This window comes from Eretmochelys imbricata, chromosome 3, assembly GCF_965152235.1.
Source record: "Eretmochelys imbricata isolate rEreImb1 chromosome 3, rEreImb1.hap1, whole genome shotgun sequence".
In the NCBI taxonomy this organism is placed as follows: domain Eukaryota; kingdom Metazoa; phylum Chordata; order Testudines; family Cheloniidae; genus Eretmochelys; species Eretmochelys imbricata.
In genome coordinates, this window is record NC_135574.1 from 142,358,040 (window position 1) to 142,385,582 (window position 27,543).

General features: G+C 42.8%; 1 protein-coding gene across 3 annotated transcripts in view; it reads right to left on the bottom strand.

Moving 5' to 3' along the window:
- Positions 1–5,416, bottom strand: part of AHCTF1 (AT-hook containing transcription factor 1) — an 87,150-nt gene extending 81,734 nt beyond the window's left edge. For 2 of the 3 annotated variants that reach the window (XM_077813499.1, XM_077813500.1), the window contains exon 1: positions 5,175–5,342. The gene's annotated coding sequence lies outside the window, so the exon portion shown is untranslated. Of the gene's footprint in view, positions 1–5,174; positions 5,343–5,362 lie in introns of those variants that run through there. The other variant, XM_077813501.1, reaches the window with a different exon arrangement.
- Positions 5,417–27,543: the final 22,127 nt, after the last annotated feature.

Here is a 27,543-nt window from a genome sequence, read left to right on the forward strand (position 1 = left end):
CTACACTTTCCACGGTATGCATCCGATGAAGTGAGCTGTAGCTCACGAAAGCTTATGCTCAAATAAATTGGTTAGTCTCTAAGGTGCCACAAGTACTCCTTTTCTTTTTACGAATGCAGACTAACACGGCTGTTACTCTGAAAACTGTGCCCAAAGATACTGAAGCTACTAGTGGGAGAATAATATGTAGAGGAGGTACAATCCGGCCAGGGAGTACATCCAAGGGAGTAGTACAGGGATCTCCAAAAGTGAATGCTTTTAATGGCTTTCCAAATATGGCTCCATTTCTTTCCAAGCACTTAGCATTTCCAAATGGGTAATGGCAAAAAACAGCAGGCTCACAAGGAAATCCCTCAACTTTGCAGAGCCAGATTGAAAATCAAAACTAAGAAGGCTGCGTTTTTTTGGGAGGTGCTATGTGTAGAGCAAAAACCCTGGGTTCTTCTCTAGGAGTTTATTCTGTGACACTATGGCTTTGTCTATAGCAGAGACATTTAAAAGTAATTACCGCTGATTCCAACTCATCAGTTCAGCTGAACTGGTGAATTGTGAAGACAGGGCTCCAGTGGTTGGCCCCACTTTTAACACAGTGTTCATTAAACCCTCTTTTCAGCAGGTTTAATTAAATGGTGGTACATATAATTGTCAGAAGCTGCCAGCACCTTGTCTACACTAGGGCTTCCTCCAACAAAGCAGGGGAGTTTTGTAAGTTTTGTGAGGAACATGGAACTGCTCTATAATTATGAATTCTGTATATTGACCTGGTTATTGGGACATTAGTGTATGAGTATACTGAGTAAATCAACAGGGCTGCTGGGAAACAAGCGGGAAAGCAAAAAGAATGGTTCAGGTTAAGATACCTTCAGCAAAGTACAAAGGGAAAGTCACTGCCTCCCTGACTCCACTACCTGCTGAATTCACCAAAGTAGTATGGACAAGCAGGGCCAACAACTAGGAACAGATCAGATCAAAACCTTGGCTGGATTAAAAATGACTCTCTCTACAGGGAAGCAGTTCTTGGGGAGCTGTTCAGATTGACAAAGGCACACTCTGAAGTATGTGAAGAAGCTAGAACTGCCTGGCCCACCATTACAGGACTGTAGGTAAGATACGTGCATGTAGCCTGGTTTAAAAATCCTTTTTCTTATGTTTTGTCCTACCATTAAGGTTCAGCAATACTTTGGTTTAAGACGACTGTCTGGTCACTACACTCACTCTGGTTTCAGACTCCCAAAAGGAAGAATCAGAAGCGCTCAAACCCAGTCGGACCTGCTGGGTACACATGGTCTAGACACAGTGTACTGTAGCCCCAGGCCAAGTGAGAAAATGCAGAATTCCAACCCAGGAGAGGTAAATACATGAGATCCGATACTCGAGTGGGGGCACTCAGATACATCAGAGAGTAGGTAGAGGTACAGCTAGCCCTGTAAGCATGACAGTAGTATGTTCTTAGCTACTAAAAACAGGCAGCCAGCAGGGGAGTTTGAAGTGGTACTTGAATAAGCCAAACCTTTAACTTCCAGCTCTTTCCTGTTCCAAAGTAGAAATTTTGGAAGCTCACACTTCAACCATTTCCTCCCTATACTACATACTTCAGTTCAAGGCATACCATGGGCTATTTTGGAGAAAGTCAACGTGCTATGAACCTATCAAAGCCAGAGATCTGGGACAAAAGATGACATCAGTTTCAACTGAAAGGAGTAACCGCAAGACTGGTTCACAGAAAAGTAGTCTTGTTTGCCTACTGCAGAGCAAGTCAAAGAAGGGCTCAGTGGCATACAGAGGACTTTGTAAGAGGAATCCTCAACATGCTCTTTTGCAAGGAGGACTGAGTAGAGGCAGGGTAGAAAAGACATCTTCCAAGATACTATCCTTCATTTACCAAAAGTCTCAACATTACAGCATCTATCACACTGGATGAGGAAGGCTGAATGTTACTTCTTCTGGAGTCAACATTTCAATCAGCCACACAAGAAATCTGTTAAAACAATCTGAGGCATTGCAGCTCCCAGCTGACACTGATCCAGGGAGTACAGGACCTAGTACTTTACACTTAGGGAGGCAACAATTATTACACAACAAGTACCGGGGAGGGGTTAAGATGATCTGGTTTACTGACTAGCAGTAAAAAGTGTGTGTAAAACTCTAGTATGTTGGGGGGAAAATGGGAAGAGTCTGCAGAAAGGGAAATGAGAGAAGATAGCCAGTTCACTTTGGAAAACACCATCCTCCACAGTTTATATTAGGTAAAGAAAACTGTTACAAAACTATTTTTCTCTGGTTTCCAGTTCTATGGCTTTTTCTTTTTTAAACCCAGAAGTATTTGATAAATCCTGGAGGGATGTTAGGAGGAGCGGGAACTTTAAGCACAATGCTGCTCGTGTTCAATGAGCCAGCAATTCTGTCATATCTTCCCATAAAAGGAATAAGTAAGTTTGTGATTTATTGGTGGTAGCAGTTGGTAAGCTCATCCCTACCTGTATTCAGAAACAAGCCCCCCTGCGCAGGACCCATGAAGTTTTGAATGAGAACCTTGATATTTAATCTAGAAACTAACCATCACTCTAATAAAGCCACTGGCAAGAGAGAGCTTGTCTATGGCTGAATACAAAAAGAATCAGGCCTATTTCACTATTGCCGTTATCCATTGCTTTCTGAAAGGAGGCAGGAGTGATGAGCCACGATTTTTGTAGTTTCACTCTGCTGCCTCAGGAATTCTATGTGCAGCAGCAGGAGTGAAAATGGGAAAAAGGACTCTCTCTTCTTCATCCCTTCTCCAAGCCCACTGAGCTTCTGCATTAGCTACAGCCAATAAACTTAATCTACCACCTAAGCATTAGAGTTATTAGTCTTGACACACATTAAGTTTGATGCAAGATTTAAATAATTTTCAGCCATACGTTCAGAAACAGCACTGCACCAAAAAAGCGTATGGCAATAACCATGCTTATTTTTTGGGGTGAGGGGGAGCCTGTCATAAATATAAAGGGAAGGGTAACCACCTTTCTGTAAGAGCATGTATACAGTGCTATAAAATCCCTCCTGGCCAGAAGCAACATCCTGTTACCTGTAAAGGGTTAAGAAGCTCAGCTAACCTGGCTGGCACCTGACCCAAAGGACCAATAAGGGGACAAGATACTTTCAAATCTTGGGGGGGAGCTTTTGTTTGTGCTCTTTGTTTATGTGGTTATTCTCTCTTGGGACTGAGAGAGGCCAGACAGAAATCCATCTTCTCCAACCCATCCTAATCCAAGTCTCCAATACTGCAACCAGTATAGGTAAGCCAGGCAAGGCGGATTAGTTTATCTTTTGTTTTATGTGAATTTTCCCTGTGTTAAAAGGGAGGTTTATTCCTGTTTTCTGTAACTTTAAGGTTTTGACCAAAGGGGGATCCTCTGTGTTTTGAATCTGAATACCCTGTAAAGTATTTTCCATCCTGATTTTACAGAGATGATTTTTACTTTTTTTTTTTTTTTTTTAAATAAAATCCTTCTTTTAAGAACCTGACTGATTTTTCCATTGTTCCAAGAACCAGGGGTTTGGGTCCTTGATGATTTTGTAACCAATTGGTTAGGATATTATTCTCAAGCCTCCCCAGGAAAGGGGGTGTGTAGGGCTTGGGGGGATATTTTGCGGGGAAGATGTCTCCAACTGGTCTCTTTCCCTGTTCTTTGTTTAAAATGCTTGGTGGTGGCAGCATACTGTTCAAGGACAAGGCAAAGTTTGTACCGTGGGGAAGTTTTTAACCTAAGCTGGTAAGAATAAGCTTAGGGGGTCTTTCATGCGGGTCCCCACATCTGTACCCTAGAGTTCAGAGTGGGAAGGAACCCTGACAGAGCCACAAAGAAGTTTACATCAGGTTTTTGTCTACACCACACAATGAATCTTAAACTATTACAGTAAATAGCTATCACTGCTTTCAACAGAACCATACTTGACAGTCATTTTTAACAAGACTATACCTATTACAGTTCTACACCCAGCATACTGACTGAATAAGATTCTGGTCAGTTTCAATCCTGATACTCAGTATGGCAGTGATTAACCTAAACTTCACTGTATGGCAGTACAGAAATGATTCCAGGACAAACAAAAGCAAACAGAAATAATGGAGGGAAAGAGTGAGGATGTACCCCAGCCACCCCAGGAGGCAGGAAGCTTGTAATGCTGCCCACATGCAGTAACAACTAGTCAAGATTGATAGACTGGACAAGACTAGATCCCGAGAGGCATTCCCCTTAAACCATCCCATTCCCGCCCTAACAGGCAACCAGCCTTAACTGAATTCTGATTCTAGCCCCTGCTGCAAAGCCCCATTTTTACACCACCTTCTGGCTGTCGATGTTAGGAAAATTAGGGGACAACAAAAGGTTAAAAATATTTTTCCCACTGATGGAAGTTCTGAGCTTATTGTGGTATATCTAAGATTTAAGAAAACCAGAAATGAAATTCGGAACTATTTAACATCATTATAATCCGCAACTTTGTGCCCTTCCCATTGATACATACAGTACTTTAAAAAAGCATGCACCCAACAGCAGGCAATGGAAAGTTGCACCGACTCTGTAGCCACATAGCTACAAGAGTCAAAAATGCACGGGAACCTCACAAAAACGCACTACATTTCGACAAACTATCAAAAATGCACCCGCTTTACGTGCAAACCTTCCCATCCCCCCTCCCTGAAACCTAAGGTGTCTCCTGCCCAAATGTCCCCCTAGAAACTGTCTGACGGGGGAGGGGGACGGGCTAGGGACAAGGCAGCATCATTGCCCGGGAGCAGCACAGCTCGTTTGGCCGGCCGGGCTGCCGCGATCCCCACACCCCCACCAGCGCCTCCATGTGCTCTGCCCGGGCCCAAGCGCTGGCGGGGCCGCACCGAGCGACCCTCCCGCCTCACCCGCGGTCGGGCTGCACCGGGAACAGGCTGCGGCCCCTCGCTCGGGCACCGGGCACCAGACACCGCCATGTGCGGCGGCGGCGGCGGCTGCGCGGCCCGGGGTCACTTACATAAGGGGCCGGCTCCCCCGCCCCCTCGCCTGCCGGGCCCGCAGCGACTGCGCCGGGCCGCTCCCTGCCCACCCCAGCCCCGTGTCTCTCCCGGGCCCGGCGCCCCGCCGGGGAGCCGGAGCCGGCCTAGCCGGGCGGGCTGCAGCGGAACCTCCCGCAGGTACCTGCTGGGGCGGGTGTCACCGCCGTCTGCCCCCTGCCCGGCGCGGCTCCTCTCCCCGGTGCCGGTCAGGGCGGCGGCATCTCCCCACAGCGGTTAAGGCGGGCGCCTGCCTCTCCCGGGCCTCCCCGGTTCCACCGCACTCGGTGTCTGCGCAGCAACCCGGTCCCCCCCCGACGCACACCCGCTCACCACCGGGAAGGGAAGGGGGGGCAGATCTCGCGAGTGCAGCCGCCGTCACCGCGGGAATTTTCAAATTCGCAACCTTTCCCCAGGCTCAAGCGTCCGGGGGGGAGGGGCAGGGGCTCGAACGCAACGGGCGCAGAACTACAAATACCAGCATGCACCGCTCCATCCGCTGCAGTGCGGATTCCGGTAGTCCACGGACCATTGCAAGCCGGGAATTGTAGTCTCTTTAGGATTACAAAGTTGCTCACCGTTCAGGCCGGAAGGGGCTGTTCTTTGGCCACCCCAAAGAGCATTTGAGGATTTCTTCTTTCCTGTTTTTTTTTCTCTTCTTCCTCCTGTCTTTCTTTTCCTTTTCCTTTCTTTTCAGTCCTAGAGTCTCACTCACTAGCACAAGGATTCAGTGTCTGGGCTAGGAACACATCAGGAATGGCTTATTTGTTTAGAAAAGCCTTTTCCAGAAACCTCTGGTAGACAGCAATTGTTAGACTCAGTTTTAATTTTCCATGCTTCGATGTTAACTTCCTGAACACGACTTGACCATATCTGAATTAGACTGAGGGCGCATACCTCACCAATGTCTGCAGAATTTAAACTTTAATTTAAATCAAATAAATGCATAGCCTTTATTGCGGTCATCATATCATTTAAATAGCCAAAGGCACTTTCATATTGTTGCTGCTTAGGATGACCTGAGCAACAGCAGAGGCAGGCACAGAGGAGCCTCCTTAAAAAAAGAAAAGGAAGGATTGTATAGCAAAGATCCTCCTTCCATTGCAGCCTTCAGATTAGCAATGAGGCTAGACAGAAGAATGTCACCCCCTTGCAGCTCCTTTCTTCAAGTATCTGAATAGGTAGGGTGCTTCAAATGTGCTCGGAACTCACTAGCCAGAGGGTGGCAAAAGGATGGAGTACCCTAACAGGATCCAGACAGAGCAATCCAGAAAGAATCTTAGCACCCTCTCTCTTCTCAACAGCTGGGAATACAGACAGGGCATATGTGCCTCACTTCAAGCTTTTGTTCTGAAACTCAAGCTTTTAGGTAATTTCCTATCCCTATATCAGAAAGGAGATACTGTGGCTGGCATGAAAGAGAAAAAGAGAGAGTAGGGTCCTATTCCACCAGCCCCAAGGCTGACAGTGCTTACTATCATGCAGAATCCTTTAAAAAAAAAAAGGATATATTATTTTCCCGATTAAAAAAAAATTATTGCAGCATGTTAATTCTTTTTCAAATGGCAAAGTGGTGCAAGTGGTGATGTCACTCAAGAGCAAAGCCTCTTTAATTTCCTGCTGTAGAAAGGTATAGTCATAGACATAGATTTTATGGGAAGAAGGGACCATTATGATCTTCTGGTCTGACACGTGTAACAGGCTAGGAAATTTCACTCAGTAATTCCTGCATTAAGTCCATAACTTCTCATTGAACTACAGCAAATCCTTTAGAAAGACTGACTTCTGATTTAAATACTTCAAGAGATGGAGAATCCAATCTATCCCATTTTGGATTACATTTGCTGGTCTTTCCTCCCCAGCAAAGCACCATTATTTTTATAGCTGTTTAAGTCCTAGATATGTTAAACAGAGACTTATAATTGAAAAAAAAATGTTTAAACACAAAATAGTCCCCCAAAGCGAAATATTAAGAATCCCCCCTCTGGGTGTGTACACCAAGTCCAGGTTCTTTTTAGATCTGATGTGTCAGAAGAGACAAATACCTCCCTATCAGCACTGTAATACAGGCAAGATTTACCATTCAAGGGGATCCCATCATCTCAAAGCCTGTGGAGCTTGCCCCAATCATTTTTCTTGTCATCTTCTAGCTAGCAGAAGTCTGGTACATTTTACAAGTGCTGATTTAATGTTTTAATAACTTACATTAATCAAACTATGTATTTGAGGTAAGGGCAGGAGGTTAGAACTTTAGATTTTTGCACTTTAATGTTGTCAAAAATAGTTTTACAGACCTAACTACAAGTTTCCTAACAACAACCAAAAATAGTTGAATAAAATTTGTCAGTTATAGCTAGCTTTCAAACTTAGGCTCTACAGAATATTTAGATCTCTGGTGGTTTTGGTCAATGTCATCCAACAATGAGTTTCTTTTGGAGTCATAACAGACTGTTGTTTTCAAGACCTGTTTTCTTGGAGTGAGAAGAGTTCCTTGAATGTGCTAGGTTGTGGTTGTTCTATTTTTAATATGGTAGAAAAATTCCTATTATACTCCCCCCAACTGCCCTTTCCTCCCTTTATGTCATTGGAACTCCATCTAAATGGAGAACTTTTTTGCAATTCTCCCAACAGACGCTGCACCTATACTAGGCCAAAAGTGGAAGAATTGCCAAAAATTCTCAATGTAGGCAAGACTTCATTGTGGATATGTCCACATTTGGAGGGTCAAATTTACTGCTGTTCAAATCCTTCTCATCAGGCAGAGGAGGGAAATGAAGTGGGGTTTTCCACATCCTAAGTGAGGTGAGCCTAACCTCTGGGCTAAAGATTATAAGAGAGGCTACCATCTTCTCCTCCTTTCCCCCAGTCATTTTGTGTGGAGTTCGGCATTTTCTGCACACATCTACAAGAGTGGGTTCTGCGGGCAACACAGGCAAGGGATCTTCACCTGCTCTGAGGATCACCCTAGGTAGGGCTTAGGTGTGAGATAGGCATCTGGACATCTGCCTGAGGCATTGTGTCCATGCTCAGAGGCTGAAACTTTAGGTGCCTAGGGATTTTTAGGAACCTCCACAATTAGAGACAGATGGCAGTTAAGCAGAGGTTTCCTGCCAATGTAACTACACTGCTATGCTGACTTAATTCCACCTCCACGTGCAGTGTAGAGTCAAGGTCAATGTAGTTAGTTTGATGTTATGTCAGCACAGACACTGTGTTGCTTATGACAGGTTTCAGAGTAGCAGCCGTGTTAGTCTGTATTCGCAAAAGGAAAAGGAGTACTTGTGGCACCTTAGAGACTAACAAATTTATTTGAGCATAAGCTTTCGTGAGCTACAGCTCACTTCATCGGATGCTGTAGCTCACGAAAGCTTATGCTCAAATAAATTTGTTAGTCTCTAAGGTGCCACAAGTACTCCTTTTCTTTTTGTGTTGCTTATGTTGACTGTTACTGGCTTTCAGGAGCCATCCCACAATGTCACGCACTGATAGTACAGTCAATACAAGTGCTCCTGGTGAGGATGAGTACCGCTGACACAAGAAGAAAACTCTAGATACAAACAGGCGATGTAATTATTGCAGTGACTGTATGCAGTGACTGTATGTAAGTTAGGTCAACTTAATTTTGTAGTGTAGACATGGTCTGAGTTAAGTCACACAGCCTTTTGTTTTTTGCCACCCAAACAAAGAACACTTTTACAGCATTGTGAAAAAGAGCAGTCTTTGCATTCTGTATTTAAGGTATGTTTGAATGACAGCCATCTCCCTGCTTTCCTTTGTTCTAATGTTTTTCCGTTTACATTGTTTCAAGTAGGATAATAAGCTGCACATTATGTAAATGAGCACCAGGTAACTATGCCCATTATTATCTCTGGAATAGCTTTTGTCAGTTTAAATTGAATACATTTGAATTCTCTATTATCAACTCTTGCAAGAAGAATATGGAATTCTTTGCTGCTCCCTTGCATTTTAACAGAATTTGGCTTTCTTGCTTCTTTTTTTCCCCCATACAGTGTGCTTCATGAAGAAATGTTTTCAAATAATTTTCAAAGTATTTGTATCTGTGATTTATCCAAGCAGTCTGGATGAAAAGTGGTGCAGTTTGAACCCTCACTTGAATATTAAATATTTAGCATTTATGGAGCCTTTTTTATGTATAGATCACACACAGCTATACACAGCTGGTATCAGAATGCAGGTCTTCTGATTTTCAGCCCTGTGCTCTATCCCTGGACCACTTCCACACTGCATTTCATTTATGTTTATTTCAGATAAGAAAACATGACAAAAGTGGAATCTACATAAAAATCTATACTGATATGTAATCTAGTTATTGAGAGAGACTGTATAACTAAGACCTTGTCTACACTGCTACTTTACAGTGCTGCAACTTGCAGCGCTCAGGGGGCTGCTTTTCACACCCGAGTGAGAAAGTTGCAGTGCTGTAAAGTGGCAGTGTAGACAAGGCCTTATACTGGGGTTATAAGACTTTCCTGTGTGCATGTATTGATCTAACTTAACAAAGGGATGGGGGAAGAGCATATCATGGCTTTCCAGATAAGGACACTCGGGTGCACATTATAAAGACAATAGGCCATGGTGATAGCTTCTAAGATACTTGTTCCTGTAGTCAGCCTGGTGTTGCAATGCTGGGACCTACCAGATCCAGAGAATGGTAAGCATGGGGAAAAGCAAAGCTGGTTTACTAGTTTTAAGCTCTGTTTTCTTTTAAATGCTTTTGATATGGCTAAATACTTTGCCTTAAAGGAAGCTGTTTGGTCACGAATTACCACAGTTACTGCCTATGTAGGGAATATCACTGCAGGGTCTGACCATAAGTCAGATCTGCTAAGGTGATCACAGCTGATATACAGGGAACTTCTACCCAGCCTGAGAGGTGATGGATGCAACTGTTAAACAGAGCCTGTCAGAAAAGTGATTCATTCAATTAATATGCTTCCTAGACAGCTAATTTGCATGCAACAATTCAATTGATTGTAATGAGTCAGTGGTATGAGAGAGACAGTTCCCACTGGTAGATTAAAGAGCTGTGACAGACTGTAAAGCTGCATGCTAACTTGTGCATGTGGGCATGAAAGGCTTCCCATAGTACTCTACTGGGGCAACTGAGGTAGGGTTACAGGGAAAGCCCATAGAGCAGGCTCATGGACTGGACTCTCCCTGCCTCCATTCACTCTTTACATAGGGCTGGTCTCCCAAGCTCAGCCTTTTAAATCAATAAAGTCAATTTCAAGTTAAGGATGAAATTCACTAGTGCTCTTCTGCAACTTTGAGCTGCTCTTGCACCGCAATAAACCAAGTTTAACTGGCCAATACACTCTGGCTGCTTTGGTGTTCCAATGAATCTACTTTTAAGAGTTAAAACTAAATAATTGAAGGTTGATAATATTTCTAATGATTTTGAAGCTATATCTCATGGTAGAAATATCACATCTTTGGGTTTCTTGTTCAGAGTTCATATGGAATTTAATATCTTTTAAAGGAAATTCCCAGACAAAAAACTGTTAACTTTGTGGTAAGGTTGAGAGTATGTATCAGTAACTTAAGGTAAAACTCAGAGAGTTGTAATTATCCCAAACCAAGCATTATAAACCCAGGAAATTCAGAGTTAAGGTTATACTTAAAATCTAATTCAAACATGTAAATGTAGGAAACGCACTGTTACGAGACCCAAACAACCTTAACTCAGCCCTGGCTGGACACCATAAAGAGAACATATGAAAAAAATTGAGCCTGACTTTAAAAGCCAGTTTAATCTAATCTGGGACTACAACCACTAAAATGCCTTAATCATAGTCTCAAGATTATTGTATGGAGTCACTACAGGGCAGAGTTAAGGTTGTTTGGGTGCCTGAGCTGTGCATTTCTTACACTTAAGAAAAATGCAAACATGTTAAAGTAACTTTAATTTCCAGGGTTTAAAATCTTGGTGTTGGGATAAGTACAATATTTCGGATCCTTAAATGACAGACACGTACTCTAAACCTTCACGTTAATCCAGTTTATCTGGTTTTATTAAACTATATTATTGTAGGAGCCTGATTTTATGAACATCACTCTTATGAACAGTTGGTTATATGAACCATTTTTTTTCTGCCACTGAAGTATTCTTTTTAGGGCTGTTGCTTAATCGCAGTTAACTCACATGATTAACTCAAAAAAATTACACAAGAAAACCAACTGAAATTTATTAAGTATTTTTGGATTTTTTTTCTACATTTTAAAATATATTGATTTCAATTACAACACAGAATACAAAGTATTAGACAATACAGAATACAAAGTGTGCAGTGCTCACTTAATATTTTTGATTACAAATATTTGCACTGTAAAAATGATAAAATAGTATTTTTCAATTCACCTCATACAAGTACTGTAGTGCAATCTCTTTATCATGAAAGAGCAAATTATAAAAGTAGATTTTTTTTGTTACATAACTGCACTCAAAAACAAAACAACATAAAACTTCAGAGCCTATAAGTCCACTCAGTCCTACTTTTTGTTCAACCAATTGCTAAGAGAAACAAGTGTGTTTACATTTAGAGGAGATAATGTTTCCCTCTTCTTATTTACAATGTCACCTGAAAATGAGAACAGGCATTTGCATGGCACTTTTGTAGCCGGCATTGCAAGGCCAGATATGCTAAACATTTGTATGCCCCTTCACGTTTCGGCCGCCATTCCAGAGGACATGCTTCCATGTTGATAATGCATGTTAAAAAAAAATGCAATAATTACTTAGTGACTGAACTCCTTAGGGGAGAATTGTATGTCTCCTGCTCTGTTTTACTCGCATTCTGCCATATATTTCATGATAGCAGTCTTGGATGATGACCCAGCATGTGTTCGTTTTAAGAACACTTTCACAGCAGATTTGACAAAAAATGCAAAGAAGGTACCAATGTGAAATTTCTAAAGATAGCTACAGAACTTGAACCAAGGTTTAAGAATCTGAAGTGCCTTCCAAAATGTGAGAGGGACAAAGTGTGGAACGTGCTTTCAGAACTCTTAAAAGAGCAACACTCCAATGTGGAAACTACAGAACCCGAACCACCGAAAAAGAAAATCAACCTTCTGCAGCTGGCATCTGACTTAGCTGATGAAAATGAACATGGATCGTTATCAAGCAGAACCCGTCATCAGTATGGTTGCATGTCCTCTGGAACGGTGGTTGAAGCATGAAGGGATATATGAATCTGTTTTTTACAGTGCGAATACTTGTCATCAAAAATAAACGTGAGCACTGTATTCTGTGTTGTAACTGAAATCAATATATTTGAAAATGTAGAAAACATCGCAAAATATTTAAACGGTATTCTATTATTAACAGTGAAATTAATTTTTTAATCACTTGATAGCCCTAATTTTTTTTGCTGTCAAATGTGACTTCAGTCCTTCAGCCAACAATCAAGCAACTGTTTAGGTGTGAAAAGATTATGATTTGGTGTCAAAAAAGAGATGCAGTTCTCTCAAATTAAAATCAGGCACTCTGTATATGTTACCATTATATATACTATCAGTGAACAAATAAATTAACTTATGCACCATACATACTGTAATTTTGAGACATTACATTTTATTAACACCTCAATCTCCAATTACTTCATAAATAGGGATTCTACTGTAATTGTATTACTCATATCGTACATTTAAAAATATGCATCGATTACAGACGTCAAAAACAAAGCAATTACTGGCTTAATGAACCAGAAACAGTATAATAGGATCTCTACTGTTCTCCTCTCAAGTAGGAGTAATTTAATATAAAAGGGCACCACAGAACTTCCTGGAGAAAGAGACAATTAAATGATGATAGAAGCTGCATAAAGAAAAGGAGACAGAAGTGTCCACATGTCAATGCAAGCTGAATAATGGATGTGTATGAGACCTGAAACTGCTTTCTAAACCAGCACAGAATATATTGTTCAAGTTTCAGCTTGGTCTAGTTAAATACCATAGCCTGATTTTTAGAGGTGCTGAGCACTTGCAGCTGCCATTTGCTTAATTGGTAATGGTGGGTTATCAGCCCATTTCAGCATCAGGCCGTTTTATCTTCTAGGAATGTCTTCCAGAGTCTAATCTATTTTTTATTCAACAATGTGTTTTAAATAGCTTCAGGTGACCTATAGCATAATAGCCATTTTTAAAAGTGCAGCTGCTCAATCCAGGCCTACTTACTGAAATATTTTAAAACAGAACTTTGCCATATGTGCTTTTGAGAAGGAGAGGCCACTCAGGCCCCCAGTGATGACAAATGAGAAAAGACAACCTGACAGAAGAGACAGGAATAGTTACTGTCTCCTCATCTAATTAAATGAGTTAAATGTGGGGAGAGAAAGGAGAAAGCGGAAGAGGTGATATGCAGGGAAAACATTGAATTGGGTGGAAGTTTTGAATCCAAAATGGAGGTGAGAAAGGGTGTTGTCCGAGGCCTAGATTCTCTTGAGCAGTCATTTGGTGCAGGACTGGGGATGGGAGGGCAAAGTTATTTATACCATCGTTCATTTGCTTGGGCTGGCCAGGAGCCAGTGTGGGACCTAGTAAGAGTAGCTCTAAGATCAGTTCGGGCAGCCAAGGATCTCTGGTGCATAAGGATGCCCTAATTATCTCCCTTCCCCCTGGAATGGCCCCTATGCTGTGTGCTGATAGAGGGGTGAGATAGAGTTGAACAAAATAGAAGGTTTCTGCGAAGTTTGAAGAAAATCCATCAGATAATTTTGGAGTCATAGGTCTTTAAAAAGTTACCCTGATCTGAAATTTGAACTTGTCTAATATTTCTTTGGACTTTGGGCCCCTTTTAGCTCAAAAATACCTTGCTAGAGTTGTTTAATCTCCTTGAACTCATGGAATGGCTGTAGTTGAAAAAAAACCAAGGGTTGTAAAACAAAGATGTTAATTATTTTTATTGTGCGTAGTTTGGAGCTGAGTCCTTTTACTCTCACTGATTTCAATAGCCATTTTTTTTTGCACCATTAACTTCAGTTGGAGCAGGATTGGGTGTTATGGATTCTCCATTTCTGTGCTCAGTGGTTAGGAGGTATTGTGGCATAGCAGATTAGGCGTAGGCTGTAATATTGAAAACCCTGGATTCTAGTGTTTGGTCTGGCACTTACTTTGCTATGATTTTTTCCATCAACATTCAAGAATGAAAGCAGGCTGTGCATGAATACATGACTAATTTAGCAGAGTGAATGTGTGTCTCCTGTGGTGTGAATGAGGTAGGGATCAGCCAGAGCTTTCATCTTGACCAGCACCATGCACTGCTTTAATTTAATAATCTGGTGACACAGTTTCACAAGTTTTAAATCAAGGAGATGGTATGTCTTTATTTAGCTATACATAATTAAAAAAAAAAACTTTCAAAAACTAAACTGAAGCTGCTGAATGACAGCAACTTTTCCTCTTGATCATTTGTAAAACCGAGTCATTTAAAAGCAAGGAAATGAATACTTTAGGACATCAAAATCTTACACTCATGACATAAAAAGTTATTCTTATCGAGTATAAAGAACTGTATATTTCTTCACAACACAACAGCCTTAACTCTGACCCAAAATTAGTACTAATTCTTTCATTAGTAATCTCAAAATATAAACACAAAACCATTTTGTATTTAGGTTATATCAATATGTTCTCATTAATAATCACAGTATGCATCAAGCTCAGGATAGCTATTGTTACAGCCTGATGAGTGCATACCAGTCACATATCCTTCCTAAAGTGGGAGTCTCCCACATTCTCATGTCCTGCACCCATCTCATGAATGTTCCAAAATCTCTCAACCAGCTACATTTATCATAAGGCGGGGAGTGGAAAGAGCAGCTGATTATATGTCAAAGTGTTACAGGGAAGATCATGACGCATCACATTTATGTAGCCTTTGCCTAACCTTTCTTTGGTTTTTTATGTGCTTGTAAGGAAAGGTAGGTGGATGCTTAAATATTTCTAAAGTGATTAAAATATATATTTTTAAAAAAATGAATAACTCACCACTACCATATTTGCTTCCTTTGCAGCTTGTTATCAGTTTGCAGCACAGGAAACTCTGATGTTCTAAACTAGCCTTGTATCATTACTACTTTGTCCAACCCTATTGGTAACTGATGGATTCACTGACATTCTAAATATTAAATGCAAAGAGATTTTTATGCAACATTTAGATTACACAATGAAAATATCAGCCAGTCAAGAAATGGAAAACTAACGTTCAAGGAACAGTAACTTGACTGCAGTGTCCATTTTGAGCTGCAGAGTATACATTTTCCAACATAAATATTAATATGGTACACATTTAAAAAGAGAATAAAAACACTAAGTATCATATGTGTAACATGGCCAAGATAGTATTGCTGTTAGCTCTGAAATTTTTTATGGCCTCATTTTGTTGGTAATTTTCACTGTTAAAACTTTAATGTTCATTAATCCAGATTTCAACTTTTCCAAAATTTGGGAAGAGGGGAGTGTCTTCTGAGCTGGGATTTCAAAGTTCTGGCCCATCTGCAGTTTCAATCAGTTAGTATTATTTGTAGTAGGGAATACAATAGAAGGCTAAGTAATTATCAATCTCTCTCTCAAATATAGCAAACATAACATTTTAAAACTTTTAAAGAACAGTATTTAAACAACTAACCATTATGAACATGTGTATCTTACAACTGAGTCACCATCAGCTTTAGGGCCTTGCATCAGGATCCACTAGCATTGACCTCTGTGCCCAAGTGGGGTTCTATTGACTTTAGTGGAAACCTTTATGGAGCACAAGTTTGACCTACCAAGTCTCAGTTCAGAACTGGGGCCTCGCTCCACTAGGGGGATTAGGTGTTGCAACGCTGAGCATCATAGTGCCTAACTTTTAAGTGCTTAGAACAAACAAACGAACAAACAAAAAACCAAAAAGAAATAACACTGTGGAATTAGCAAAAACAATGAGGACTCCTTGTGGCACCTTAGAGACTAACAAATTTATTTGGGCATAAGCATTCGTGGGCTAAAACCCACTTCATCAGATGCATCAGCCTCTTAGCACGCCTACTGGGTTGGGCCTCACAAGCAATTTAGGCAAAGGAGCACCTAAACTTCGTCCGGTTTGTGAATTGCTCTGGGTCTTAGGTGGGAGATAGGCACCTGGATAGGTAGAATGAGGCAAGCTTAGTGCCCGAAACATATGCACCTAGCAAACTTTTACCCTGAAAACATAGGCAATGAGTGAGTTTAGGTACTTACAGAATTAGGTGGCAGCGAAGTAGGGTTTTGTGGATCACAGTGTTATCTAACAGGACTTACGTTAACAAGTGCCAACTTTTCCCGGCGCCAGTGGGTGCTCGCGGCCGCCTCCGGCCCCACCCCGACTCCGCCCCTGCCCCACCCCCATTCCAACCCCTTCCCCAAAGTCCCCGCCCCAACTCCACCCCCTCCATGCCCCTATTGGACCCCTCCCCAAATCCCCGCCGTGGCCCCACCTCCTCCCCTGAGCGCGCCACGTTCTCCCTCCTCCCCCTTCCCAGCACTTGCCGCCATGAAACAGCAGTTTCGCAGTGCAAGCACTGGGAGCCAGGGGGAGAAGCAGGATGTGGCAGCGCACCCAGGGGAGGAGGCAGAGCGGAGGTGAGCTGGGGTGGGGGGGTGGGGTGGGGAGCTGCCAGTGGGTGCAGAGCACCCACTAATTTTTCTCCATGGGTGCTCCAGCCACCATGAGCACCATGGGGCACCATGAGTTATAAGTCAAACATCAGATGATTCACTCACTTTTCATACTTCATGTGGATGCATTTTTCCTCTCTGACTTTCACTAGCAGTCTGGTCCCCAGGCATGTTGGTTTCTCACAAGAGCCTGAGCTTTACAGGGCTGCTGCTGTCACAATTTCTGAAGGAATTAAAGGAAATGCTTATTTGACTCCTGTTAGTTTCTGTGGGATCATGTTATGGGACTGAGATCTGGAGAGAAAAAGAAATCTCTCTTCTTCCTTGTTGCAAATTTGCAATCAGCATTCTTTCCTTATCTCTGATTTCAGAGATAGTGCAGTAATTTTGATACCTGCCTTGTTTGTCACAGATTCTTTTCTAACTGGGTTCTTGTAACTGCTCAAATAACTGAGATCATTCTGAATATCAAGAAGAAATAAGTAGTTCAAAAAAGGTGATGAAATCAAAATCTGCCTTAGCTGGGGATGGTTTGGGCTTGCAAATCATTTTCCACCGGCTCGTTTTTTTCTCCAAATAGATTGCTATTGTGACAGCCACTCTGAAACCAGCATCTCTGCTTATTATTTTCACGTGTTTGGATGTGGTGCTCTCTATCGGGTCTGACAGCAGCTATTCACAGGAGGCATGGGAGCACAGCTGGGGCAGAGGCCTCCGACCTCCCTGCAGATGTCTGTCTCCCGCAGAGCCTCAGCACCTACAATACAGTCATAAAGCAGGATCTTACGAAGCTACATTTTAAAACCCAACTTTCAAAATACCAAGTGTACCAGGGGACTCACATCAACACACTTAAAGTCAATTTCCCAATGATTTTGGTGATTGCCATTGTTACAGAAGCGATTTTTGTAAACCCAAGTTATGCAGCACAATGGCAACAGGCAGTGCAGTGTTGCTAGGTGATGCAGAGGAGTTACAGACCAACCTGCAGATTTTTTTTTTTTAAGACAAAAAACTTCCAACAACTAGGGGCTTGTCTACACACTAATTGGCGCCAAAAATCACTACAACACTCTGCTTTGATGCACGCCTTTTGTTTTGGTGCACGTCTGCATGTAGACACCTATGTTTTGGATTAAGAGTGTCTTATTTTGACAGTTTAAGTCAGTAAGGAATCCGCTTAAGAAAACTGCAGTAAGACATTTTTTATCTAAGCGGTAGCTGGCATCAGATGGAGAAGACATATCAGCTCTATCTGCGTAAAGACAATAGTTTCAGAATATGGCCAGTTTCAAGAACTGATTTTGAAAGGGCATAACCCCCCCCCCCCCCAAGTTAGATTCTGCAGCTCCTTAGGCTGCAGAGAGTCATTTTGGTTCCTTGAGGCAGAGTGCCCTAAAGGACAGGATATCTTAAAACCTGCTGCAAGACTAGTTCTTGAAAATGGTTTGAGAAAAAGAGCAGTTTCCATGTGCAGCCAGAGGTCAATGGCCCAAGCCATGTGGCAAGCATTGCTGAAGATGAATGACTAACGTTTTTGCCAGCTCAGCAACCACAATACCTCCTTTATTGCTTTGTAGACAGTCTGGACACCTCAGGCATTAAGGACCCAATTCTGCAAGGTGCTGATCATCTCCTGCGATGTGCTGAGCACCCTCAATAACCAATGTTCTGTACAACACAAATGTTATCCTGGTACCCATAGTTCAGTTACTGAACTTCAGCACCACAACAGATAATGACCTTGAAGGAACCATTATGACTTAATCTGTGAACAATTCAAAAAAGGGGGCACTGAAACCATTCATTATTTTTGGGGGCAGAGATTTACTGTTAATAATCTGATTCTATTCCTCAAGGCCATCAGGCAAAGTGACTGTTGGAGGAGTCAGGGGACACACACATCAAGTTTGTTACAACTTTGAAATACATTTTGACTGACTCAGCTCATGCTTCCATTAGTCTTTTCATTCCAAGCTGAACAATTTGCATGATGTAAGTTAGCTATATGGAGGCAAAGAAACAAAGCATGCCTTAGCTAATGCAGATGTACAGCATGGATTTGTTATGAAGCAACATTGGATATATTTCAGTTAAAGCAAAATTGAATGGGAGCCAGCAAGGTCCAGTGAATAGGCCACTGGACTGGGAGTCAGGAAACTTGTGGCTCAGCCCTGGCTTTTCCACTGACATGCTGTGTGACTGTAGGCACTTCAGTCTATGTAGATATCTGAAAGGGAGCAGTTTATATCCCTGCATAGGTGCAAATGACAACATGAGGTGCAGGGCAGTGCAGAGTCAAGCCCACACTCTTAAGCAGAACGTTGAGATTATCTCCTTATCCTGATTCTGGATACCTAATTACTGTGGCATGTATTTGTGTATGGTAGTGGTAGGGGTGAGGAGTTTGTCACAGCCCCAAAGGCTGGCTTTGGTAGATATTTCTAAATTAGCTCTGCCAGAGCTTACTTTTATCTCTAGAGCTCAAAGATATTATGAGGAGAATGCTTTTTGCTGCTGGAATGCACCAGATTGCATCTAGTGTCAGATATCTGCAAATGAATTGCTCCAGGATTGATACCACTGAAATCCCTGAAAGGTCTTTACCCATCCCCCTTCAAATGACACAAACTGAGCATGTGCCACACTAAACACAACACACAGTACATTTTTCCAAAGTCAAGTAGAAACATATCCAAAGAAAGTCTATTTAACATTAATTTCAGAGTAGCAGCCATGCTAGTTTGTATTTGCAAAAAGAAAAGGAGTACTTGTGGCACCTTAGAGACTAACAAATTTATTTGAGCATAAGCTTTCGTGAGCTACAGCTCACTTCATCAGATGCATTCAGTGGAAAATACAGTGGGGAGATTTATATACACAGAGAACATGAAACAATGCATGAAACATACACACTGTAATGAGAGTGATCTCTTATGCTCAAATAAATTTGTTAGTCTCTAAGGTGCCCCAAGTACTCCTTTTCTTTTAACATTAATTTGTTTACCAAGTTGTGCTGTTACTCCTTCCTTGGTTATAAGAAAGTGTTTGTTTAAAGTGAGAAAGCACATAAGTAAATCCCCTACAAACCTGTATACCCTTGGGTACATGAGTTTTATCACAGGCTAAGGGGAGTTTATGGGAGTCCCTTCCGAAAACATTAGAAACACATCACTGTTCCATCCTCTATATAATGGTCAAAAAAGGCTCTCCCTCTTTTTCCTCCCTCTCGTACGCCAACTCCCAGCGAGGATAATGAATCTGGGAATATAGCAAATGCGGCAGAAGGGAGAAAGTAAATGAAACTAAAACAAGGTACCTACTCCCTTGCCTTCAGAGGTTCAAACAGAATCTGCTTCTTCTGCCATGTTGTCTCCACAGTAATTAGTGGGAGAATTCCACATTACAATGGTACAAAATGATACTAGCCCATAGAGTATAACTTTGTTACTTAAAAACAACGAGGAGTCCTTGTGGCACCTTACAGACTAACACATTTATTTGGGCATAAGCTTTCATGGGCTATAACCCACTTCATCAGATGCATGGAGTGGAAAATACTGTAAGCAGGTATAAAATATACAGCACATGAAAAGATGGGAGTTGCCTTACCAAGTTGGGGGTCAGTGCTAACGAGTGCAGTTCAATCATGGTGGATGTGGCCCATTCCCAACAGTTGACAGGAAGATGTGAGTATCAACAGAGGAAAAATTATTTTTTGTAGTGATCCAGCCACTCAGTCTTTATTCAGGCCTAATTTGATGGTGTCGAGTTTGCAAATTAATTCCAGTTGTGCAGTTTCTCACTGAAGTCTGTTTTTGAAGGTTTTTTTGGTTGAAGAATGGCGACTTTTAAGTCTGGTATGGAGTGTCCAGGGAGATTGAAGTGTTCTCCTACTGGTTTTTGAATGTTACAATTCTTGATGTCTGATTTGTGTCCATTTATTCTTTTGTGTAGAGATTGGCCAATGTACATGGCAGAGGGGCACTGCTGGCACATGATGGCATATATCACATTGGTAGATGTGCAGGTGAACGAGCCCCTGATGGCGTGGCTGATGTGGTTTCGTCCTATGATGGTGTCCCTTTAATACATATGCAGACAGAGTTGGCACTGGGGTTTGTAGCAGGGTTTGGTTCCAGGGTAGTGTTTCTGTTGTGTAGTGTGTGGTTGCTGGTGAGTACGTGCTTCAGGTTGGGGGCTGTCTGTAAATGAGGACTGGCCTGTCTCCCAAGATCTGTGAGAGTGAGGGATCGTCCTCCAGGATAGGTTGTAGATCCTTGATGATGTGCTGGAGAAGTTTTAGTTGGGGGGCTGTAGGTGATGGCTAGTGGCGTTCTGTTACTTTCTTAGTTGGGCCTGTCCTGTAGTAGGTGACTTCTGGGTACCCTTCTGGCTCTGTAAATCTGTTTCTTCACTTCCCCAGGTGGGTACTGTAGTTTTAAGAATGCTTGATAGAGATCCTGTAGGTGTTTGTCTCTGTCTGAGGGGTTGGAGCAAATGCGGTTGTATCGTAGAGCTTGGCTGTAGACAATGGATTGTATGATGGGGTCTGGATGAAAGCTGGAGACATGTAGGTAAGTATAGCGGTCAGTAGGTTTCCGGTATAGGGTGGTGTTTATGTGACCATCACTTATTGGTACTGTAGTGTCCAGGAAGTGGATCTCTTGTGTGGACTGGTCCAGGCTGAGGTAGATGGTGGGGTGGAAATAATTGAAATCCTGGTGGAATTCCTCAAGGGCCTCCTTCCCATGGGTCCAGATGATGAAGATGTCATCAGTGTAGCGCAAGTAGAGTAGGCGTGCTAGGAGACGAGAGCTGAGGAAGCATTGTTCTAAGTCAGCCATAAAAATGTTGGCATACTGAAACAGATTGACACCCCTTCTTGTCAACTGTTGGGAGTGGGCCACATTCACCCTAATTGAATTGGCCTCATTAGCACTGACCCCCCCACTTCGTAAGGCAACTCCCATCTTTTCATGTGCTGTTTATTTATACCTGCTTACTATATTTTCCACTCTGTTCATCTGATGAAGTAGGTCATAGCCCACGAAAGCTTGTGCCCAAATAAATTTGTTAGTCTCTAAGGTGCCACAAGGACTCCTTGTTGTTTTTACTGATACAGATTAACACGGCTACTCCTCTGAAATTTGTTCCTTAACTCATTGGTAAGTAACAGGATGTCATGGACACCAGGAATTTAGCAAGACTCAAAGGAGGACTGGATATTTATGTAAACAAGACTATCCAGAGTTATAATAGTTACTACTGAAGAGTTAGAAGGGCTATAAAACCTGAGGCTTGAGGATTTAAACCAGTCTCTGACCATTAGAAATCAGGATGAGACCTGCCTGAGTAATCCCACTTTTGCCTACTGAAAAGTTTCTTGCACCTCCCTCTGAAGTACCTGATGCTGGCCACTTATATAGACAGCTGCAGTCTGATCCAGTCTGGCAATTCTTCTCCCAACAATCAATAGTGTTTCTCCAGAACTCCAAATCCCCGGCACATCAGCTCCAATTGCCTTCCCCTCCTACCTCACATCTGATGACCCTGTAGTCCCCTCAGTGCTCTAGTCAGCTCAGTCCTCTCCCCCAAAACCTACTACCCCTCCCAATTTAGCTCAGCACCCCCACCCCTCCCTCCAGCCTGAGATCCACTCCCTCCACATCTCACAAATCCGCTCCACCCCCAGATCCAGGCTCCTACATCACCTTACCTCTTTCAGCTCAGCTCCTTCTCCACAGCCTCCCATTCCCACTTAAAAACACCCCAATATTCTCCAATTGCTCTGAACCCCTCCTGCAATCATTTCCCCCCCATCCCATCTCCTCATCCCCCTCTAATCCTCCCCACACATTCACTTCCCCTTGGTGGCTGTAAAACAGATTGGGGATGTGAAGAGAGGGCCTTTCTTGACACCCCAACATCTACCTGGGATTAGGGGGAGCAGTGGCCTCCCCAAAGAGAGAAACTGGGGTGGCCCAGTCTGGCACCCTCAGGAGCCCATGGGAGCAGAGAGGGGATCACCCACAGAGCCTCCCCAGATGACTCCAAGATGGAGTCCTGTGGAGGGTGCCTGGGAGAATGGAGACAAGAAGCTGGAACAGAGATGGACAAGGGGAGGGGTTTTTGAGCTGGGTTGGGGGGAATAAATGGTCACAGCTGGGTTGAAGTCAGGGGGGCAGAACTGAAGTTAAGGATTTTGAGCGGGGGTTTGAGGCACAAGGGGAAGCTTGAGCTGGAGAAGGCGGGGGGGACAATTACAGTTGGAGCAATGGGGTTTTGAACTGGCATGGAGGAGGACAAGAGGAGACAGAGTTGGAGGGACAACAGTGTGAAGGGGAGGGAGAACTGTAACAGCAGTTCCTGCAGCTGCCCTTATGCCCCTCTCCCTGACCTTGGGATAGTTGGAAGGGGGCAGGGATAAGAGGCAACTTATGGAGCACACGCAGGAACCCTTCCACTGCAACCACTCCTGGCTGTGTTGACATTCTTGTGGGCTACAGGAGCCTCCTACAACCCATGGGGGTGGAGGGTCAAGACCCAGAAGTGCCTCCAGCTTGAGAGATCATTCCTGTGCTCCACCAGCTGCCCCCCTGGCATCCCTCTGGCCATCCCAGGGAGAGGTGATGGGCAACTAGGCCAGCCGAAAGGAAGGGGAGACCCAGATAACAGGAGGAATCCAGGGAAGGAAGAAAGAGCCCAGAGCTAGAGGGTGGGGAGGAGGCTGCAGCAGGAGCAAAGCTAGAGCACTCCTACTCATTTCACTGCTCAGATTCTGGCTCCAGATTCCCTCTGTGGCTCTTGAGTTTTGATGCTTGGTCTTGGCAACAGGCTTTAGCTTATCTCAGGGTGACTCCACTGATATCAATTTCACATGGCTACTTCCCCTAGCATATTCCTCAGACCTGTGCAAAAATTATTAGAACATTTTTACAAACAAGGCATTTTGGGGAGTGCAGTATTCTGTGGAAAACTTTGACCGAATGACCCCAAATTTGCATGACTAAACCTACCCCAGAATCCTATGAGGCACAGCAATTTTCAAGACAATCTACATATGCACATGGATTTTAGAGCATTTAGAAAAGCAATCTGTTAAGTAGTAAAGCTAGTCTCAACCTTAACTATAGCATTGCTACCATCCTGCTATAATTATGGGTCTGGCCTAAGAGTGAGCAGTTTCCCCTCCAGCCCTGGAAACCCTGGCTAGTAAGCCCACTTGGTGATTAAGTAGCGCAAACAGTCTACCAAGGTATATTCATTTATTATTATTATTTCTTGCCTTCTGTTTTATGCACACTGCAACATGGTAGCAGATAAAAGGAAACTCCTTCCTAGTCCTTGGCTCAGCCTTTTACACAGCTTGCTTTTTTCTCTGCTATCTAGCTGGTAAGTTAATTATTTCATTAGTGCATCAGAATCCCTACAGGTGCAAGTGATCCCCACTCAACTTCCAAATCCAATAAGACTACCTAATTGCTTCCTACTCTAACTACACCCAAGTTATTGTTGTCTCCATTCTGCCTTTGATTCACACCAGATATTGTAGGAGTTGTACTGAACTCATACATGTTACACATACCAGATATCGTATCTTGTTTTTTCGTATGACAGTGGTGTCTAGATTCCCCCATTGAAATCAGGGCCCTCTTGAACTAGACACCATACAAACACATAGTTAGAGACAGTCCCTGTCCCAAAGAACTTGCAGCTTCAATAAAGGGAGGAGAAATAGCTGACTCTCAGAACTGTACCCTATCCACTGGATCCTACTGTGGCCTTAATAAGGTGTATGCAGTGACCCCCGATTCTTAGACTATTTAGATTAGCTAAGGATGGAATAGTCATCTCAAACCTGAATATTTATGTCCTCATCAGTTTAAGCCAAACTTTTAACAAAACTTTCACATTCGGTGTGTGTTGGCCAGATTCTGCCATGCTGAATAGCACCTTACTTTACAAATAGTCCCATTGAATTAATGGATGCTCATGGAGTAAGGCATTACTCAACATGAATAAAGGTGGCAGAATCTAGCCATCCATCATTTGTTCAAATATTCAGGATCAGTGGGACGTGGGTGGATCTGTGAATTCACTTATAAGAATGGTTGACAGTTTTACTGCCATCTCCAGAGAAGTAGGCTCAAAAGACTGTACCATTAAATAAATAGCACAGAGAGGGAATTGTTAGCTTTCTCCTGTCTAGCACGTCACTCAAGGAACAACTCAAGCAACTGCTGCTCTTTCAGGACAGTCAACATTATCCTCCACTAATTTTGCAGAGATAATAGCATACAAGAACCTAGAACTGAGGGCCATATGCTACCATTGACTTTTAAGCAGACTTTCCCATTGATTTCAACAGGGACTTAAAGTGAAAAGGCGTAATGATATGACCCTGACTTTCCATAATATAGATTCATGGATATTGAAGCATTAATAGACCATTATAGAACCATAGAAATATAGGGTTGGAAGAGACCTGGAGAGGTCATCTAGTTCTGCTTCTTGCACTGACCCAGGACTAAGTATACCTAGACCATCTCTAACAGGATGGTCTCACCTGTGTCACAGGTCCACAGAATCAGTGCTAAGCCCCAGCTTTTAAACCGTCTCTTGGAAGAACCCTTTCAGTATGCCCAATGGGTCTCATTGTTCCTTCATGGTTGGCCATGTAGCCTGACCACCTCTAAGACTGAGTTTCTAGGCTCCAGCTGTGAGCTCTGCCCTGCGAGTTCACACTGAGATAGACTCATGGTCAGAGACTCGTTCGCTCTTCAGGGATTAATGCACCACAGCAGGTATCTGCAGTAACAGTCAGCAGCATTTTCAATACAGAGCAGGGTTTATTAGACAACTGGAACACAACACTGGAAATCCTTAGGCTAGCACAGAAACATGAAGGTTGTTTAGTCCACCTGGCCAAGCCAGAACAGTCTGCCAGTCAAGCTGTAGTGGATCCCATCTTTGGCTCTGTCTTTCTCTGACTCCTTAGTCAGTCCCAGGTGGGCATGGAGAACAATTAATCATAGCCTTCTTAGAAACAGCCCTTTAAAGTATTTTAAGATTGTTCTCAGGTCCGTCCCCACCCCCTCAGTGTTCTTCTCTCAACACTAAAAATGCCCAGATTTTTCAACCTTGCCTCATAGGTCAGATTGTCTAAACCTTTTATCATTTTTGTTGCTCTCCTCTGGGGGCTGTCCACACCTTAACACAATTTATGGTCCCCAAACTGAACTTCAGCTGAAGTCTCACCAGTGCCAAGTAGAGCAAGAAAATTACCTCCCATGTCTCATATAGGATACTCCTGTTAATACATCTCAGAATGACATTTGCCTTTTTTGCAACAGCATCACATTGTTGGCTCATATTCAATTTGTGATCCACTGTGACCACAAGATCCTTTCCTACAGTACTACTACCTATCCAATTATTCTCCATTTTGTAGTTGTGCATTTGATTTTTCCTTCCTGAGTGTAGTACTTTGCACTTGTCTTTATTGAATTTAATCTTGTTGATTTCAGACCAATTCTCAAATTTGTCAAAGTGGTTTGGAATTTTAATCCTGTCCTCCCAAGTGCTAGCCTTCCCTCCTGGCTTGGTGGTGATCTGCAAATTTTGTAAGCATACTCTCCACTCTATTATCCAAGTCATTTATGAAAATCAGACCCAGGACTGACACCTGTGGGACCTCACTAGCTATGCCCTCCCAGTTTGAGAGTGAACCATTTATAACTGTTCTTTGAATAATGTTTTTCAACCAGTTCTGCACCCACCCATCCAAACCACATTTTCCTAGTTTGCTTGTGAGAATATCATGTTGGACTGTGTCAAAAGTTTTACTAAGAATCAAGATATATCACATCTACTGCTTCCCCCTGCTTCCATCCACTAAGCCAGTGACCCTGTCAAAGAAAAAGATTAGGATAGTTTGGCATGATTTGTTCTTGACAAATCTTGGCTATTTCTTATTAGCTCTTATTGTTTAGGGCCTTACAAATTGATTGTTTAATAACTTGATCCAGTATCTTTCCAGGTATCGAAGTTAGGCTGACTCGTTTATAATTCCCTAGGTCCTCTTTGTCCCCTTTTTAAAGCTGCAGGACCTGATGATGTCTTTCCAGAATTTTTTAAAAACCTTGGAGTCAAGGGACAGAAATGGCTGGCAGCGCAGTTCTCCAATATCCATGCCTCTGGGCTTGTCCCAAGGATCTGGTGTGAGGCTATGGTTATCACCATTGCCAAGCTTGAGAAGCCAGCCAGTAATCCTCATTGTACCAGCCTGAATCATGCCTCTGCAGATCTGTACAGGCCTATGGAGAGACTATGACTGGCAAGGATTATGCTACTCTTTACCAAATGAACAAGTAGGTTTCCAGCCAGGCTGCTGCTTCACTGACCAAGTATTAGCTTTGGCAACACACATTGAGGTGGGATTTCAGCAAAATCTCAAACTGGGGCAGCTTTTGTAACCTTATCTGCTGCCTACAACACCCTGCGGAGGAACAGCCTCTTTCTGAAAGCCAGAAGAATTATCTCATGTAATGCAACAATAAAATTCTTCTGAGAAGTTCTGACCAGCTGTAGGTTTTGTGTTTTCCTTGGTGACCAGGTCAGCAGACCACGCACTCTTGTAATGATGTCCTACCACAGGGATTGGTCCTAGTATCATTTCTGTTTAATATCTACGCCAGCAACCGTCCCTGAACATCATCACAGAAATGTGTTTATGCTTATGCCATTGTTCTGAGACTACACAGGCATGGGATTTACCTATCGTAGGACAAATCGTAACTAACAACCTTAAAATCATGGAAGAATATTTCAGTAGGTGGCTAAAACTAAACCCC